The following is a 13,524-nucleotide window of genomic DNA, read 5'->3' as shown; positions in this document are numbered from 1 at the left end:
TTGTCAGCCCTAAACTGCTGTTGTTTAGTCGCTCTCCTTTCTGTAAACCGCCGGAATGAAAAAAAATGGAACAGTCTGCTTCGCGATTCTAAAAGAAGAATAGGTATCCCATATCCTTTTTTTGATTTAGCGAAGGGTCGATAAGATGTTCTATTTTCACGACTTGAAAAGAACTGGAGGGTGGAGGGGTGTTTTCTTGTATTCAACATTTTTCAACATTTTTAAACAGGAAATACCACCGTGGAAAAAGTAGTGATTCAGTTGCTGAGCTAAAATTCGTTCCTGGCATTATTTGCCCCCCCCCCCCCCCCCCCCCCCCCCATTAGGAAAGCGTTAGATCAAATCAGGGTTTCTAGAGAATATTACAATAATCAATTGATCTTGTGAGTAATTGCTCTGGAAATAAGTTTGAAGAACTAATCATTTAGTTGTGTGTCTTTTTTACGTCAAAAATTTCGCTCTATTTTAACAATTTTACTGAGAAAAGCCAAATTGTTGCATTTCTAAATTTTGCCGACACAAGTACTGTTCGTATGCTCTACTGTGACAGAGATAGAACATAGCACTGTAAGGAACCACTGCAGTTCTTCTCGGAGTGTAGAATTGAGAATTTGTTAGATTTTGAATGTCACATAATAGTAATTTTCCCCCAGTGTAAGCGGACCCGAATGTGACATGATTCCATCTTCCAAATTTTTAAGACCAATTGTATCGAACGCTTTCGTCGGATCAAGAGAAAAACGACCAATTTTTGGTATCATTGCATACGTTTTCAGTAAAAAACTTAAATCGCTGTAATTGATTTTTGAAAACCATATCGACTGCAATTAATCGACTGTGTCTTTTTTACGCAGAATTTTCGCCGGCTATGTTTTTTAATTATTGATGATTTTGAAAAGAATTAATCTTGGAAGCGTTTATTCGTTTACATTTGTTCACACAGCAAAGCTGTATAAGTCAAATTTACTGAATGACTTCCTCCTCTCACTAACGGTATTTGCGCGTGACGTCATCTTTTTCTCTCTCTTTTTCTCGAGTAAAAGTTTTTAGGTTATTTGCGTGATCAGATTTTGATCATACATGACATACCTCACTCATTCAATAAAATGACTTTTGCAGTTTAAAACTTAAGTTTGATTTAAATTAGTTTAAGGTCAGAGGACCTCATATGTGTAACAAAGGTCCCTGATGAAAAGGCTTCTGCTGAGTAAATTTTAACAAGCCTTATTAATGAGTCGTTTATTGGTTTTTACATAGTTTTTTGAGCGGCGTCGATAAATTTTTCCACTTATACCTGTATCTGTTACTATCTATTACGGCAAGCAAGTCTATTTTGCAGCTCTTCGAGCAATCTGCGGATATGTCTTGATGTATACAAAAGTCTGAAACTTTTTATGGGTTTTGTTTTTGACGACCATATTTGTCTCTGAAGAGATAATGCTGCGCTTTCGTCGATTTATCCCGCTATATTGGGCATTGTACATTATCAGTCATTTCTGTGTTGCCGTCCGTGTTCGATAGTTTCTTTAATAGGCTCTGAAGTGGGGAAAATGCGCTGTTAATAGATGAGGGTAAGAAAATAAAGTTGTTTTTAAGCTTGAATCTTGAATTTTATCAATTTTGTCATATGACGAAACACTGTTTAATTGCTCTCGATCGAAGTTTGAAATTATTTTATTTATCTGTTTTGTGCCAATTTTTGACGTGACAGTTCTTATATAAGAACATTTTGTCTCGCCCATGAGTGATTTGACGTTTTCAGTGACTTTTGCTCACTTGTGTTGCTGAATTCTGGGTGATTAAAGTCAGAATTGTTTGTACCATAAACGTTTCTCTGGCCTCACCAATCATTCGAGAGCAATTCGTTCACGTTAGTCGGTTTATGTTTTAAATTGCCTTTATTCAGAGATTAACTCGCTAACTTAATTGGTGGTCTTGTGACGTGTCTATTTTGCACTTAGTTCTCCACTTAAATTAGGAATGTGAAGATTTTATTGGCCCTTTAAGTTCCAAGAAATTCAATGATTTTTTTTCGCCCTCGTTATTTTTTTCGCCCTCATTTCGCCGTTCTAGTGAATATTGCAACAAAATGGATTTTAAGTTTGCTCATTTCCTATTTGTTTCCTCGGTTTTTAATTGATTTTTGTTTATTGTTCCCCTATTATATGGGAGTGGTTCACTGAACGAAATCTTAACTGTATCACAAGTCCCTCTATAAGTGTTTGGTTTGGAGTTGTGGCGTGTGAAGAACTATCAGGAACATGATTTATTATTCATTAACCTTTCTCTTTTTTGTCCATTATTTGTTCCGAAATTATTGGTAAATAAGTAAGGTTTTTTGCTAGGCGAGCAATTGGCAGGAAATCTTGGCGAGATTTTGCGTTGAGTCAATTCCGGAGTCTTTCGGCTGTATATTTCCGGCTATATCTGCTGAAGTAGTAAAAGGAGGGGAAACGAGAGTTATTTTTTGGGTATCTAATTTTAAATAATGGGTATCTAGGTTTTGAATCGCTCTCAAAGTTTGTAGAAATTATTTTAGTACTGTTGAAACTTTTTTGCAAGTTCTCTTGGCTTGCTAGACTCTAAGCATGTGATTCACTTCTTTTGGAGACATGAATTCCTGGTGTAAAGGGCGGCACGCCCCCTTCAATTAAGCTAGGGTTGCCATCTGAACCGTACCTGCTTTTTGCCTTTTGATAACTGTCAGACTTACCTCACTCACTGTTTCAACTAAAAGGTTTTAAAATCCTTTCACTCAATGAATTACGCAAGACGATGAATACGGTCAAGGTCAAAAGAGCAAAATCAAAAGAGACGGGATAGACCGATAAAGCCCGGTCATAAAGTCATTGACAATTAGGTTATCAAAGTCCATTAGAGTGTTTGCTAGCTGACATCGGTATTCGGCTTATTAGCTTTCAGTTTAGAAGCTGAATTAAGTTGAATTTAGAAGCTGAATGAAGAATAAAACTGAAACTGCACGCTGAATTAGATTACTTTTTGACACTGAAAAAATAAAAAAAATCAGGTCAATTTCTCTTTTTTTTCCGTGTCAATCACGATGTTCATCAGGCACGTCAACGGCGGCTATTGTCCGGCAATCTGCCAGCTATGTTCGACTTTTATGCTATCTGTTTCCTTAAAACATATGTGTATTTTGAGTTTTGCCGGGATAAATTGATGTCTTGTTAATAGCCGCGTCAGCAATTCCAGGCGGCTATTATTGCGCTCCTAATTTTTTATTTCGTCTAACAGATTTTTGTTTTGTCTAACCCTGACTTTTTGGAATTGACTTTTTCAATGACTTCAGTGCCTTTTACTGCTTTGCAGTTAAAATTTGTGTTCGTGACGTCATATCTGCTTTTAGGTCAATTGCGTGACATACCTCACTCAAAATAAATGACTTCTGAACTCACTTATGGAACTTTAAGTTTTATGAACATTAACTAATTCAAGGTCAATAGTGTGCATCTAAGTAGTGCCAAACTTATATGCCCTAATTCCTGAGGAATAGAGTCTTGAGTTTTAATATCAAATATTAATTTTGAAAAGGTCCATTAGGGCTTTTTCCTTGTAGAGCAAATGTGTCTCATATAAATGACAGTCCGAATCTAACCAAACAAGTCTAGTGGTCTATTAAAAAGCTGGTGGTTGATCTATCAATCTTATTTCTTTAGTTGTTTCAATTCATGGTAAGCCACAAGTGTCTATCGCGGCTATTTTCCGGCAGTCTGCGTTTTATGTTTGCTTTTTAATGAGAGTTTTTAATGACGAGTCTTGAGTTCGGAGTTCCAACAAGACAAAAACGAAAGTATTTAAAGTTTTCGGTTTCAAACTTTGGTTTTTGTTACTTTGACACTACTTGTTTCAAAAATGTTAGTGATTTTGTTTTGAGTTTCAACCGTATGTGTTGTTTTGTCGCGAAGTATCATTAGAGACAAATCATTTCGACTTTCTAACGAACAATTAACACAAATGTTCAGTGTTTAATAGCCGCTGTCGGCTCCTCAACGACTAATATTTATGCCCTCTCCCCTTTTTACAATTCAAAGAATTTGAATTGTATTGGGGCGCTGTTTTTTGTTATATTTTCGAACTGTTCCCTGTTCAGTGGCCAATAAACCCCATTTAATGGCTTGTACATAGGTTAAGGGGTATATTTGTATTGATTAAATATGACCTTCCACGTAAAAGCTTCAGGTGGCAAAGCAATGATTTTTTAATTTGGTTTGTTAGATTATTTTTCTCCAATTTTGGGACTTTGCAAAGTTTTTCTTTCATTTCTTTGGATTGTTTTGCCAGATAGTGCTTCTGTTTTTGAGTTCGCTTTACCTTTTGATCACGTTTTTCGTTTTACATAAGTCAAGTTTTACATAGGTCAAATTGAAAAGTGCAAAAGAACGGGATAAACCGATAAAGCCCGGTCATTAATTCATAGTGCATTAGGTTATCAAAGTTCATTAAAGTGATTGCTAGCTAGCGTTAGTATTATGCTTAATAGCCTTAAGTTTAGCAGCTGAATTAAGTTTAATTTTGGAATCTAACCGAATGTCCAGAATTTACACACCAAATAAGATCACTTTGACACTTACAAAAATTCATTCAATTTCTTTCAATTTCTATGTCTTATTTTTCTTTTTCTGTGTCAATCCCAATGTGCGTCGAGGGGGCAGCGGCAGCTGTTTTCCGGCAACTTCCCGAGAATGTGTTCAAGTCCAAACTAGAGGGTTTATGGTTTTAGCACTACTTGTTTTCAAAAAATAATTGATTTTTAAAAAAATTTTTTGTGCTTGTTCTTTTGCTTAGTGTCGTTAATTACATGTATTATGGACTTTGAATCAAAAACAAGAATTTTTCAGAAAAACGAAAGGAGTTAATGTTTTCATAAAAGTTCAGTGAATTTTTGGATTTCGCCTGTTTCTGTTGTTTTGTGATGTTCTCAGCTCATGCGATTAATGACAAGACTCATATGCTTTCTCTCGGCGCATATATAAATTTATTCAAGTTTAGGTTACGCTATTTTGTATTCAAAAATGTTAGTTTGTTTTTGAACTTAATATTTGCTGTCCAGGTTTTGTCTTGTTACTTAACGTCAGTAATGAAAGCTTCCAGTGGTTTGGATAGCCTATTGTCTCATAGCCTGGTATATGGTTAAGTTATATGGTATTACAAGACTCGTTCTGCTCTTTTTGTACGTCAAACAAAAATTAGTTTTGCGTTGCCGTAGTCAATAGCCGTCGTCAGCCTCTGATCACACATTTTCGACTTTTTCACGTCGATGAGAAGTCAAATTAGTGGTGATTTTAATCAATCTGGTGTAGTAAAGAGAGCAAAGAAGCGATTATGTTTGAAGCGTGATTTTTGTTTCAAATCACATTAAAATTGGAGTGAGAAATTGGTATTTGTCGGTTTTGAAAGATTTTTTTACCAGCGGCAGTTTGCCTTGTTTTTGGTGTTTCTTCTTTTGAGTGCTCTTAATATAATTTATATGTGTTTTAGTTGCGCCTGTTTGCAATTTATTGAGTTCCTCAAAGGGAAGCTAAAGTTTTTTTGACTTTGACACTCTTTTTGTCATAAAGCATATGTAAAATTTGAATGTTTGCCCGTGTTTGTATTGTTTCTGCCGTCCGGCCTCTTTGTACCATTATTGACAGGTCTTACTGGTAAGCAATGAGGCATAAATTAATCGAATTGATGGTTCGTGTTCATAGCCTGTATTTTCCTGATTTTGGCACTATTTTTAATTTTTTTTAAATTTTTGACTTACCTGAGTATTTTTGTGTACTTTTTGTTGTCTTATCATTTAATCATACTGTTGATAGGTCTGATATGTTGTTAATAGGAACCATTTCAATCGATTTGATTGTTTCGGGTCAAAGCCGATGCTTTTTGTGACTGCGTCGCTCATTGTTTTCAAGACATATTATAGAATTGTTTGAGTTTTCATTGCAACTTTGTTGTTAGTTGCTCTCAAACCAAGTTTCTAGCAATTATATTAGTCATGCTGGTCTTTTTTTGCGATTTTTCGCTTGACCGGCTTTTCGTCTGACCTATTTGACTTTTCGTCCTTTAAAACGGCATAAACAGGTAGCGCCCAGCGTGCAGTAAGTTTCATTAGAGGCCCTTAGCTGCGTTCAGTAGTCCTTCAAGTGCACAGTGTAGTGAAATTACTGGGAAGGCCGTAGTATAAGGTTGAAAGGTCATTTTAGGAGTTTTTGAGCCGAGAATGTTGCAAATTTTCGTGTTTTTTCGTTATCTTTTAAATTTTTTGTTATTTTTGTTGGATCAGTCTAAAGTTGAGGCTGATTAAATTTGATAAAGGTCTTTTGCAACACATAAGTACTTTTATGACCATTGGAAGAACTATATGTTTTGATAGTCCAAACAAAAAAACGCAAATTTATGCTTATTTTCAATTTTTTCAAGTTTCTTGGCATTTTTGTCATTTTTCAGCCCTAGGTGTCAGGGAACCTTATTTAGGATTTGATAGTAGTTAGTTGCATAGTTTCTAGTGGCTATGGAGTGGGTTTCAACATTTTATTATCACGAACTTTAGCGTTTTTTTTTACAAAAATTGCAATTTTTCTAAACTTTTTTTGACATCGTCATTATTCAAGTCTTTTTTCAGACACAGGGCCAGAAAACTTCCTCAAGGATTTGATAATATGCCACTGAAAAATTTTGTTTGGCCATGGAATAGTTTTGAACATTTAGATATCAAAATTATGAGCAACTATTTTTTAAAAGTTGCAATTTTTTTTAAGTTCTTTTGGCAAATTTTGTCATTTTCTAGGTTTCTCCAGCCTCAAGAGCGATTGAATCTTCTCTAGAGTTTGATAATAAGTTACTGCATAGGTTCTAGTTGCAATGGAATTTTTTTCTAGATTCTAATATCACGAATTTAAGCAATTGTTTAAAAAAATATTTGCAATTTTTCAAGTTTGAATTTTTCTGGCACCAGGGACCTCTTCCATTGGTTAATAATAAACTGATACACAGTTTCTATCGCTAAAGGAGTGGTTATCAATAACTTAATTACTCGAGTTTTGGCAATTTTTTGATAAAATTTTACTTTTTAAATTTTCGGAAAATTGTTATGTTCCAAGTTTATGGATCTCTGTGAGCCAGTGAAACTTACGGCTTGAAATAGGGCTACTGGCTAGTCTCTTGAGAAAATGAGATGGTTCTCAAGACAATAATGTTACAAATTTTAGCAGGATTTTTTTAAAATCTACAATTGTTTTTAAAATTTTCCTATTTACTCCTTTTCTGAGTTTAAAGATCATTACTGGTCTACGAAACTTTTAAACTCTTGCAGATAGGTTACATGCAAGAATTTCAGAGACAGAAAATAGTTTTAAACATTTTTTTCACTGCGAATTCTGGAAACCTTTTAAATTTTCCACTTTTCTTTTCTCAGCTGCTGTTATGTGGCGTGATGTCATCCTCTATTACCCTCATTAACGCTGAATTATTGCAGAAATGTTTTTATCATAAATGACTTGACTAGCACTTTTTAGGAAATCATTGTTAATTGCTCTCAAACAATGTTTGTAGCAATTATTTTAATTCTGTAGGCTTGGTCTTTTTTCTGCGATTTTTCGATTGACCCATTTGACTTTTTGTCCTCAGAAAAGAGATAAAGAGGTAGCGCCCTGTGCGCATTAAGTAATCTTAGAGCCTTTCAGCTCTCTAGTCTCCAAGTATGCGATTCGCAGAATCTTTTTGGAGAGTTATACTTATGGTGTGATGCGCGGTTCTTAGAAATGGATCCCCCACCCCCTACATCACCCCCAATCCCCACCCCTGCACATTGTTAGGCCGGATAGGCCCCGTGCTGTTAAAGATCCCCGCCAACCGTTTTCTGCATAAGTCCGATTTAATAGCTTCTTTTTTGCATCTGTTGTCTGCTGCTAAATGATCCTTGTTTGTTTGTTGCGTTAGGAGAGCAGAAATTTGACCATAATGATTGGCATTGAAATTTTGTTGATCTTATCATCTCAGCGCTTTCCTCTTTCGAGTTCTTCTCAAGTTTATCTGTGGTTTTGACATTTGTAAATCCAGCTCCTTTTGAAATTGTTTAAATATCAATACGCCGTGAAACGTACACTTCGTTGATTAATTGTTTTTGAAAATGTCAACTCTTTCACGACCCCTTTTTTGGGAGCTGTAATCTTGAGTGGACAACAGTAACAGTAAAGAAAACAAGATAAAGAACTGTTTTGAGGAGACAATTTCTTGGTATGAAATTGAAGAGCGGTTCTTGATCTTGAAAACTCGACGAAGTCTCACAATAAGACAAAAACACAAATTAAGAGGAAAAAACTTCCACAATAAATATGTTGAATACCACACCACGGTTTTCAACTGAAAATGTTAGATAAACCGTAAGATAAACCGGGCATCGAAGACAAAGTTTGCTTGATATATAGACCAGCGTATACTGGCAGAAGCAGGCAAAAACAAAAATACAAAGCGAGGAATTAGCAGTAAATTCTAAAGACTCGCTATAGCTTCTTGATGTCAATGTTTTATAAATCAATTTTTTAATGCTTTTATTTACGAATGAAGGCTGCCCCGAAATAAAAAAGTGACTGCTTGTTCGGGAAATTTGAAAATGAAATTTATTGCATATTTGATTCATTTATTAATAGCCGCCTCATCTTCTCAGCCGGCTATTTTAGAGCTCCTCTTTTTTCACATTTCAAGGAGTTTGAATTGTATTGGGGCGCTGTCTTTTCTAAAGATCTGGTCACACATTTTCATGATTTTCAACATTTTGATATCACTTTGAGCAATTATTTTTTATAAAATTGCAATTTTGTTCAATTTCTTTTGGCAAATTTTGTCAATTTCTAGGTTTCTCCAGCCTCAAGAGCGATGGAACCTTCTCTAGGGTTTGATAATAGGTTATAGCATAGTTTCTAGTTGCAATGGAATTTCATCTAAATTCTTATACCACGAATTTAAGCAATTGTTTAAAAAAATATTTGCAATTTTTTAAGTTTTTCGGAATTTTTGAATTGTTCTGGCACTTGGGACCTCTTCCATGGGTTAATGGTAAACTGATACACAGTTTCTATTGCTAAAGGAGTGGTTATCAATAACTTAATTACTCGAGTTTTGGCAATTTTTTGATAAAATTACACTTTTTTTTAAATTTTTGGCAAATTATTATCATGTTCCAAGTTTATGGATCTCTATGAGCCAGTGAAACTTTTTACGGCTTGAAATCGGGCTACTGGCTAGTCTCTTGAGAAAATGAGATGGTTCTCAAGACAATAATGTTTCAAATTTTAGCAGGATTTTTTGAAATCTACAATTGTTTTTAAAATTTTCCTATTTACTCCTTTTCTGAGTTTAAAGATCATTACTGGTCTACGAAACTTTTAAACTCTTGCAGATAGGTTACATGCAAGAACTTCAGAGACAAAAAATGCTTGTAAACATTTTTTTCACTGCGAAATCTGGAAACCTTTTAAATTTTGCACTTCATTTTTTCAGCTGCTGTTATGTGGCGTGATGTCATCCTCTATTACCCTCATTAACGCTGAATTTTTGCAGAAATGTTTTTATCATAAATGACTTGACTAGCACTTTTTAGGAAATCATTGTTAATTGCTCTCAAACAAAGTTTGTAGCAATTATTTTAATTCTGTAGGCTTGGTCTTTTTTCTGCGATTTTTCGACTGACCCATTTGACTTTTTGTCCTCAGAAAAGAGATAAAGAGGTAGCGCCCTGTGCGCATTAAGTAATCTTAGAGCCTTTCAGCTCTCTAATCTCCAAGTATGCGATTCGCAGAATCTTTTTGGAGAGTTATACTTATGGTGTGATGCGCGGTTCTTAGAAATGGATCCCCCACCCCCTACATCACCCCCCAATCCCCACCCCTGCACATTGTTAGGCCGGATAGGCCGCGTGCTATCAAAGATCCCCCGCCCACCGTTTTATGCATAAGTCCGATTTAATAGCTTCTTTTTTGCATCTGTTGTCTGCTGCTAAATGATCCTTATTTGTTTGTTGCGACAGGAGAGCAGAAATTTGACCATAATGATTGGCATTGAAATTTTGTTGATCTTATCATCTCAGCGCTTTCCTCTTTCGAGTTCTTCTCAAGTTTATCTGTGGTTTTGACATTTGTAAGCTCCTTTTGAAATTGTTTAAATATCAATACGCCGTGAAACGTACACTTCGTTGATTAATTGTTTTTGAAAATGTCAACTCTTTCACGACCCCTTTTTTGAGAGCTGTAATCTTGAGTGGACAACAGTAACAGTAAAGAAAACAAGATAAAGAACTGCTTTGAGGAGACAATTTCATGGTATGAAGAGCGGTTCTTGATCTTGAAAACTTGACGAAGTCTCACAATAAGACAAAAACACAAATTAAGAGGAAAAAACTTCCACAATAAATATGTTGAATACCACACCACGGTTTTCAACTGAAAATGTTAGATAAACCGTAAGATAAACCGGGCATCGAAGACAAAGTTTGCTTGATATATAGACCAGCGTATACTGGCAGAAGCAGGCAAAAACAAAAATACAAAGCGAGGAATTAGCAGTAAATTCTAAAGACTCGCTATAGCTTCTTGATGTCAATGTTTTATAAATCAATTTTTTAATGCTTTTATTTACGAATGAAGGCTGCCCCGAAATAAAAAAGTGACTGCTTGTTCGGGAAATTTGAAAATGAAATTTATTGCATATTTGATTCATTTATTAATAGCCGCCTCATCTTCTCAGCCGGCTATTTTAGAGCTCCAATTTTTTCACAATTCAAGGAATTTGAATTGTATTGGTGCGCTGTCTTTTTTTTAAGATCTGGTCACACATTTTTATGATTTTTGAAGTCAAATCGGAGTATTGATTTTGGTCACGCCGAAACAGGAAGTGGAGCGAAAAATCGAGTGGTTTTGCGGCGTGAAATTGTTTTGCTCTAATTTTAAAGTAGAATTAGAAAACTGTGTGTGAGCAAAAATTCGCTTTCTCGCAAATGGTTTTTTTTGTTCACATGCGACAATTTCACTTTGATTGTTACTGTTTTTTCAGTTTTTTGGATCGGATTTTTGTTCTAAATTGCTGTTTCAATCCATTCATAGTTCATTCTAGGCATAGTTTTTTGTTTGAACCAAATTTCCATTTCTCGCTAGTTGTTTTTTGTACACATGCGGCATTTTGAAATTGATTTTTTTTGTTTAATTTTTTGATCTGATTTTTTTAGAAATGGGTTTTCCAATTCACCCATAGTTCATTCTAGGTCTAGTTTTTTGTTTAGTCAATGAAATTTTTTTGAATTGTATGTCAGGACTTGTCCTGCTATGTTTTTTTTTACTTCGTCGAATAGAAATTTTTTGCTTTACCTTAGTTCACAGCGTGTTGATTTTGCGTGAAATCTTAACTTCTCTGGGCTATTTTCACTCTTCTCTCATTCTGCTGAAAGTGTTTTTAGACAGCAGTTGCTCAGCAAAGCAATTAACAATGAACAGAGTCATTATCAAGAAACGAAATCAGAAATAGAAATGGGATAAAGCCATAAAGCCCAATTTTAGATGCGCGTTGCGCGAACTTTGTTCTAAGTTACCGTCTCTAAAGCTTATTGGTATTGATACTAGCCTTTCTGTCGTCTCAGAACAAAACAGGAGTATGTTCAGCTCTAAAATGACATCAAAATGGTTGGCACTTGAAAATTGTTTAAGTTCAAAAATCCTTTTTTCATTAGTTTGTTTCTCTTCTTTCAATTCCAATCATGGTTTCGGGAATCAACGGAGGCTATTTTCCGGCAATCTGTATGTTTCAACGTTATGTCTTGAAACGTCCCTGAAACATACAAAATAATTAAATTGAAGGCCAGCAGAAATCTGTGTGCACATACAAGAATAACTTAAAATGTTATAATTGTATAAATAAGCGTTAATTACAAAATTGTTCCTAAAGTAATTGAAGCCAGTGTCCTTGACAAAAACATGTCACAGAAATATCTTCATAATTATTTTGTCGCTTAAACTTAACCAGTAATCACCTGCGAGCCCTAAAAAGATTCAGTGGCCCTTCAACCTCAAAAAACTTGAAAAGCGCCAAATTGAATATCAAAAGAATTTGAAAAAAATGATTAACTTTTCGTAATTTATAGCCGCCCTCATCTTCTCAGCAGCGGCTATTATAGCGCTCCTATTTTTTACTTTGTCGAATTTTTTTCGCTTTACCCATTGTTCCGCTTTTTTGACATTTTGCGTGAAATCTTTTGACTTCTATTGGCTAGATTCACTCTTCTGTCATTCTACTCAAAGTCCTTTTAAACAGCAGCTGCTCAGCAAAGCAATTCAAAATGAAGAGAGTCAGTATAAAAAATCAAAGAAATAGAAATGGGATAAACCCATAAAGCGCATTTGTAGATGCCCGGTATTTGAACTTTGTTCTCATAAGTATTAGTTACTATCTATAATGCTTATTGGTATTGATACTAGACCCTGTAGCCTCTCACTGAGAGACAGGAGTAGGTTCAATTACAAAATGACATAAAAATAGATCGCACTTAAAAATGTTTTTATACAAAAATCAATTTTTGTTGATATTTTCTTTTCTTTCAATCCCAATAGAGTTATGGGAATCAACGGCGGCTATTTTGCGGCAATCTGCCGGGTTTGTTTTCATTTGTGCTCTAGGTTACTGAAAACGATCTCGAAGGACATTGTACCAATTATTACCGACGTTTACAATAAAATCGTTGACAGTAAGAAGTTTCCAGACTACTGGAAGAAAGCAGTTATGAACCATTGCACATAAAGGTTGAAAAAAACTGAAAAAGGGACCAAAAAAGACGAGAACAGCAACAGTTTTGTGGTCAAAAAGTGACCTTTTGTTACCTTGAATATAGAGCAGCTTCAGTACAATAAGCACCTTAAAGCCCAATAAAGCCAGCGTAGGGTTTCTATTGCAACTTAATTCCCGCCAGTATTTTCTTGTTTATCCCGTTTCGAAAGGTAAAATTCATCGGAGAAATGTGTGAAAACATCTTAAAGGCAGCGCACCCATACAATCCAAATATTTGGATTGTATTAAGAAGGGGATAAACCAATAAAGCCCAGTTTTAGATTTCCGTTATTTGAACTTCGTTCTGGTGAGTTTTAATTACCAGTTCTAATGTTCATTTGATATTGAAATTAATCACTGTACCCTCTGATTAAAAACGAGGAATATGCCTAATTGCAAAATTCCGTTAAAATAATTCCGCGCACTTTAATTTTATTTTAAAATATTCATTGTCTTTTTGTCCTCAAAAGTGGGATAAACAGGTAACACTCGGAGGGCATTAAGTTCTCTTAGAGCCTTACGCCTTACCAGTCTCCAGGATTGCGATTGACTGAAACTGTTTTGAGGAGACGATTTCACTCACCTCCCACTTGTCACTGTTGTCCACAAAAAGCCCCACAACCCCACAATTATGGGGCGTAAAGATTATCGCGAGATAGGGTGCTCTCAGTTTTCTGGCAAACAGGTCTGAAAATATCTATAGGTCTCCTT

General features: G+C 35.2%; 2 protein-coding genes across 2 annotated transcripts in view; one reads left to right on the top strand and one right to left on the bottom strand.

Moving 5' to 3' along the window:
* LOC142353214 (uncharacterized) overlaps nucleotides 1-13,524 on the top strand; it is a 712,302-nt gene that overhangs the window by 593,398 nt on the left and 105,380 nt on the right. The window lies entirely within an intron of this gene.
* Nucleotides 1-13,524, bottom strand: part of LOC142353212 (uncharacterized) — a 276,576-nt gene that overhangs the window by 206,293 nt on the left and 56,759 nt on the right. The window lies entirely within an intron of this gene.

Source organism: Convolutriloba macropyga, chromosome 14 (assembly GCF_964194025.1).
Source record: "Convolutriloba macropyga chromosome 14, txConMacr16.3, whole genome shotgun sequence".
NCBI lineage: Eukaryota > Metazoa > Xenacoelomorpha > Acoela > Convolutidae > Convolutriloba > Convolutriloba macropyga.
The sequence above is the reverse complement of the archived record's forward strand: the minus strand, read 5'-3'. Positions and strand labels throughout refer to the sequence as shown.